The sequence below is a fragment of the Rattus norvegicus genome, chromosome 3 (assembly GCF_036323735.1).
Source record: "Rattus norvegicus strain BN/NHsdMcwi chromosome 3, GRCr8, whole genome shotgun sequence".
NCBI classification, from domain to species: Eukaryota; Metazoa; Chordata; class Mammalia; order Rodentia; family Muridae; genus Rattus; species Rattus norvegicus.
Window position 1 is genome coordinate 155,508,158 of NC_086021.1, and position 6,247 is coordinate 155,514,404.

Below are 6,247 nucleotides of genomic sequence, written 5' to 3' on the forward strand. Positions count from 1 at the left end.
ACTGGGGGAGTCTTGATGGTGTGGGCACCCTAGAGATTAGGCTGGAGTTCTGAGGGCTCCAGACACTAGCTGGAAAGTCAGGTGACAGAAACAATGATTCAGACCGATCACATGATTACAAAGCTGAGGGCTCCAGCAGGGCTCCATGTGGTCAGGGGTGGACGTCTAAGGAAGCAGTGACATGGGAGGGGCAAGCACTGGGCCAGCCTTGAGCTGCCTGGATGACATCAGGGACAGAGGATCTGGTAGCTCCACGGATCTCCGGCCCATGCCTTACTTGGCCAGGGGGTTCCTGAAGGACCTGCCAGCAAACCTGGCTTTGCTGCCTAGCTCCTCCTCGATGCTAAGGATCTGATTGTACTTGGCCAGGCGCTCAGATAGGCAGGGGTCACCAGTCTTGATCTGCCCAGTGCAGATCCCCACCACCAGGTCGGCAATGAAAGTGTCCTCATTCTCCCCAGATCGATGGGATACCATGACACCCCAGCCATTGGACTGGGCCAGCTTACACGCCTGCAGAGACTCAGTCACAGAGCCAATCTGGTTCACTTTGGGCAGGAAGCAGTTGCAGGACTTCTGACCTGCAGCCTTGGCAATCCGCTTAGGGTTGGCCATGGTAAGGTCATCCCCCACCACCTGGATGCCTGCAGTAGCTGTGAACTTCTGCCAAGCATCCCAGTCCAAAGGAATCTTCAATGGACACCACTGGGTAGTCCTTGATGAAGGACTTGTACAGGTCGGCCAGCTGGTCGGGTGTGATGTACCGGCTGGCGTCATCTGGAGACTTGAAGTCCAGGTCATACTTGCCAGCCCTGTAGAACTCGGAGGCAGCCACATCCATGCCGATGACAACCTGGTCAGTGTAGCCGGCCTTTGCCATGGCAGACTTGAGCAGCTCCAGTGCTTCTTTGTTCTCCAGATTGTTAGGTGCGAATCCACCCTCGTCACCCACGTTGGTGTCGTCTCCCGTTCTTCTCCTTGAGGACGTTCTTCAGGTTGTGGTAAACGTCTGCTCCAGTGCACATGGCTTCCTGGAAAGAGGATGCCCCCACTGGCAGGATCATGAACTCTTGCATGGCCAGTTTGTTGCCAGCATGAGAAACACCGTTGATCACATTGAAAGCTGGGACTGGCAGGATGACTTCAGGGTTGCCGGCCAAGTCAATAATGTGACGGTAAAGGGACACCCCCTTCTCCACAGCACCAGCCTTGCAGACAGCCAGGGACACCCCTAGGAAGGCATTTGCACCAGATTTAGATTTATTCTCCGTGCCGTCCATCTCCATCATCAGCTGGTCAATCTTCTCCTACTCCACAACATTCAGTTTTTTGCTAACCAGAGCAGGTGCCATAGTGTTATTGATGTGTTCAACAGCCTTTGAGACACCCTTCCCCATGAAGCAGGTCTTATCATCGTCTCGGAGTGCTAGGGTGTCGTAGATGCCAGTGGACGCACTGCTGGGCACGCACGGAAGAGACCTTTCGCAGTGTAGAGATCCACCTCAATGGTGGGATTCCCACGGGAGTCAAAGATCTCTCTTGAGAATGAACATGGTAAAGTTCTGGCAGTAGGATCACTGCAGAGGAAGGAAAGAGGGTCCTGTAGACACCGAAGGGAGTCCTAAAGACACATGAGTGCAACTCTGTACTAAAGCAGCACTTGGATTAATTTCTTGTATTTACCATGATAGTTAGATTCTACATTTGAGGCCTTCCTAATGATTTTTCTTAATATCAGTCATTCTACTTTTCAAAGCTAGAATTTCTATTTGTTCGTATAAATGCACTACCATCTCTTTATTGATATTCTGCATTTAGAAACCATTGCCATTTACTCTTTCTTTGTTTTCTAACCGTCTGCAAACTCATTCATGGTTTGACATTTCTGGATCCTGCATCCAACATCTGGGTCCTCTCAAAGGCAGTTTCTGTTGTCGTCTTTTCTTGTTTCTTTACCTGTCCTGTGTTTTGTTTTTGAAACCTGGACATTTTAGATCATATGTTGCAGCAGTTCCAGGTTTTGGTTATTCCTCTCTTCTCAGAAGCCTTTAGTCATTAGCTCATCTGTTCTGACTGTGTGACTCCGACTTCCTCCACTGAGTGTTAGCTTTGACTCACTGCCCAGGCTCTCGCCTCTGTTTTAATTTTCATTTTGGATTTCTAGCAGCCACCACCAGCTCAACCTGGCTTAACATTCAGCAATGTCTGAACAGTTTGTAAATTTAAATTCGTAAGAGCTTCTCCTGTTGCAGGTGGATCTGTGAGCAGACTGGGACACTTTCGAGGCAACACCACTCTTTGGCCACCAGCAGTTCTCAAGCAGATGTTCTTCCACAGCTGCAACCTCACGCATGCGCACAGCCTTCACAACCTTCAGAAAGTAATCTAACCAGGTCCTTCAACACATCCATCTCTCCCCTGAGTCTCTGTAGTCACCTTCTGGCTGGTCAGCCATTTGTTTGTTGTAACTAATCTTGCAGTTATTAATTAGCCTCCTCTCTAACGTTTAGCTCTAAGATGGCTATTGCTTTGGCCAATGCCTTAGGACATGAGTTTCTCCAAATCTTATTCCAAATAATGGGACACTGTCAAGAAGGGAGCAGAGTTTCCAGGGTGCTGCTGTTGCCTTTCATCCTGGGAAGACACTCTATTGCTATTCTCTACCAGGGTGAGCTAGTGAGAGGCACGAGGAGTGTTGATCTGTTCTGCATTTCTTTCTTTTCTGAGCATCACTAGAATTCAATATACTTCGAATTTTGCTTCCTTTTTTTTCCTTGTTAACACAACCACAATCCTAGTTTGAGTTCTGTTGCTGTGATAAACACCTTGATCGAAAGCAACTTGGGGAGGAAAGGGTTTATTTCATATTGTACTTTATAGTACATGATTGAAGAAAGCATGAATAAAAGCTCAACCAGGTCCCTGGAAGGAGAAACTGAAGCAGAGGCCATGGAGGAATGCTAATTACTAGATTGCTTTCTTGGCTTGCTCAGCTACCTTTCTTACTTAGTTCAGGCCCACATGCCTAGGAATAGCACCACCCTCAGTGGACTGGCTTCTCTCTCATGAACTAGCAATCAAAAAAAAATTCCCCATAGAGATGCCCACAAGCCAATCTAATGATGGCAGTGCTTCAGCTAAGGTTTTCTCTTCTTGGTGTGTAAAGTTGACAGCCAAGGCTAACCATCACCACAACCCAGAAAGCATTCTAAAGCAACGTGTAGACAGACTGCCAATTCTTTGTGGCTTGTTTTTTATTTTAACATTTTTGTCTCTGTGTTTGTGAATATGCATAGAACTGACTTGAGTTAGTATGTTAGAATGTGCAGCTGTGAATTCTTCACCCACTCTAGTCTCTAGGATCTTGCCTATTAGAGTTTGAGACCTTGAATATCACTCAAAGACCCAAGTGTTGAAGGCTGGTTTCACAGCCTGTGATGTTATTGGCAAGTGGTAGAATATTTGGGAGGAAGAACATAGTAAGAGGAACTTAGGTCATTGAAGGTTTCTCTCTCCCTTGCCTTTTGTCTCCCAAGAGGAGAAGAAACTGTAATGAAAATCCCCATCACAGACCTCAAAGCAATGGGACCACTGACCATTGGCCAAAATCTCTGAAACCATTATAAATGTTTCCTTCTCTGAGCGTGTGTTCAGGTGCCCAGGACAGAGGACAACCTCAAGGTGTTAGTATGTAGGTACTGTTGTCTCTCATTTCTCATTGGCCCACTTGGCTAGGCTGGCTGTCCAGAGTATGTCAGGGATCTGCTTGTCTCCTCCCCAGATTTTGGATTATAAAGAGCATGTCACTATATCAGGTGTTGGGAGGAAGGATTCTGGAAGATCAAATGTAGGTCTTTATTCTTGCAAAGCAAGCATTTTACTGACTGAGCTTCCTCCCAGCCTTGCACTTCCTTCTTAAAAGTTGTGTATATTAGGTTCTGTGTCATAATGACAGAAAGCTGACTAGATACTGCTCAGCCATAGCAGTTTTACAGTGACTCTTTTTATGTGTCAGCAGTGACACAACTAAGAATGTACTTTATCCTCAAAACTGAAAGCTATTTGGTAATTAAACACTTTCCTTAGGACTTGTTTTGTTTATGCCCTTGACAAACAATTTGATGTAACTTTATTGTAGAAGTTGGAGCGAGTAAGTCTTTGTTGCAATCCTGAAGCAGCAATAAAAACTAACTCCTAGTGTCCACCTCTCATAGAAAGACAGGACATCAAGTGGAGGCACGGGGTTTCCATCGCACAGTCAAAAACCCTAGCCCAAATTTGTTCCTGTCTAAAAGAACTGCAGAGACGAAAATGAAGAGACTGAGGGAAATGCGGTCCAGTGATTGATCCAACTTGGGATCCATCTCAACGGGAGACTGCAAGGCCTGACACTACTATGCTATGGTGTGTTTATAGACAGGAACCTAGCATGACTGTCCTCTGAGAGGCCCAACAAGCAGCTGACTGCAACAGAAGGAGATACTTACGCCCAACCAGGCTGAAGCTGGGGACCCCTGTGGTTGAATTAGGGAAAAGCTAAAAGAACCTGAGGAGGAGAGTGACCCCATAAGAAGATTAACAGTCTCAACTCTCCTGGACTCCTGAGGTCTCTCATTTACTGAGCCACCAACCAGGAAGCGTACACTAGCTGGTTTGAGGCCCTGACCCATATACAGCAGAGGACTGCCTGTTCTGGCCTCAGAAGGAGAAGATGAGCCTAACCCTCAAAAGACTTGAGGCCCCAAGGAATGGGGATGACTGGTGAGGAAAGGGGCATCTGCTTAAAGACAGTGGGGCAGGAAGAATGGGACGAGGAACTGTGGGTTGGTGACTGGGAGGGGGCGACAACTGGACTTTAAAAAATAAAAGTAATAAAAAATTACTTTAAGATTAGATACCTCTATTTACCTATGAGGTAGGTACAAGAAAGATTTGAGTTCAGTGCCTTTTTGTATTTGGGCAAACTTTCTGGAAAATTCCCTAGATTGTCTTCTCAGTCCCTGGACAGGGCTTCTTCCTTCTACATTCTTTTCTTTGTTTCAACTCAAATGACAAGCTAACACTTGTTCAAAAGGCACTTTATCCACTGAGCCATCTCTCTCCAGCCCCTTGGTGTTTCTAATGCTTTAGGGAGGTACGGTTTCCCTTACTTAGGCATGCCAGCTAGCAGAGAGGGTTGCACCAGGGGAAATAGCCTCTGTGGTACTGTCTGGAAACACCCAGGTCCTTGGGTCTAATACTGATGCCGAGGACAAAGAAATGATGGAATGGAAAGCTATGGTCACTTTCCCAGTAAGTCACCATGGGGTACTAAACTCTATCTACTGAGAATAGGGCATTTGCAAAGCAATGTGTACTAAAGTGTGAGTTGGGGTGTGTTGTTTGGTAACTCGGTACTTATCTAATATGTCTACGGCCCCGGCTTCCATCTCCAGCACTGCAAAAGAAAAAAGGAAGGGCTGAAGCTCTCCATCCCAGAACAGGGTCTGTTCTTGGTGTTAAAGCTTTTCCTCACCCTTCCACCTGTAGGTACTGGCTTGTATGCAAGTATCCTGGCTTCTCCAGGATACTCCTTGTCTGTGACAGACTTGATTTTATATTTCTTTCCGGTCACCTTTATATTTTATCCTCGAGTTATTTCCATATAAAAGAGTGAGAAATTCTCCTTGGCATTTGGTAGCAGTTGAATGCACAGGGAGATCTTTCAGCCTGTCTGCCAACACTGAGGATCCTGCCTGCTGGCTGAAGACGAAGACTGTGAAATGCCTTCGCAGCCTATGCAAGAACGGGAAATGAGTGTTACTGGCCCCAGGAGACCCTTGCTTCCCTAGCCTCTAAATTTTCCTCTAACTCTGGCTTTAGCTTTCAACAAACCTTAGCTGGTAGCCAAGAAAAATACTTTTAAGAACACCCCCTTCAAAACCAGGAGGGGAAGATTTATAAATTTAAAAGTAATTACGACAAAGCAGGAAGTTGAATTGCATGAATGAATCTTTCCTGTCACCTGTAAAGGGACTTTGTAGGTAGAAGGTGACTCCTCCTATCCAAGGATGTTCTACTCCTATCAGACCTTAGGTCAGTCTCCATCTTCACCAGAGGCACGTTCCTCGACCGCAGCATGTTTTCGAGAAGAAATAAAAGGAAAAAAAAACTGGCTTGCATTCCAGACCTCTCAGTCCAAATGGAGAGGAAACTCTGTACATAAGCGTGGTTCCCCAAAGGAGAGAAAACGAGAAGGCACTTCCTA

At 46.2% G+C, this 6,247-nt stretch overlaps 1 pseudogene; it reads right to left on the bottom strand.

Annotated features, from left to right (window-relative positions):
- Nucleotides 1–273: 273 nt before the first annotated feature.
- Nucleotides 274–1,568, bottom strand: Eno1-ps30 (enolase 1, pseudogene 30; annotated as a pseudogene).
- Nucleotides 1,569–6,247: the final 4,679 nt, after the last annotated feature.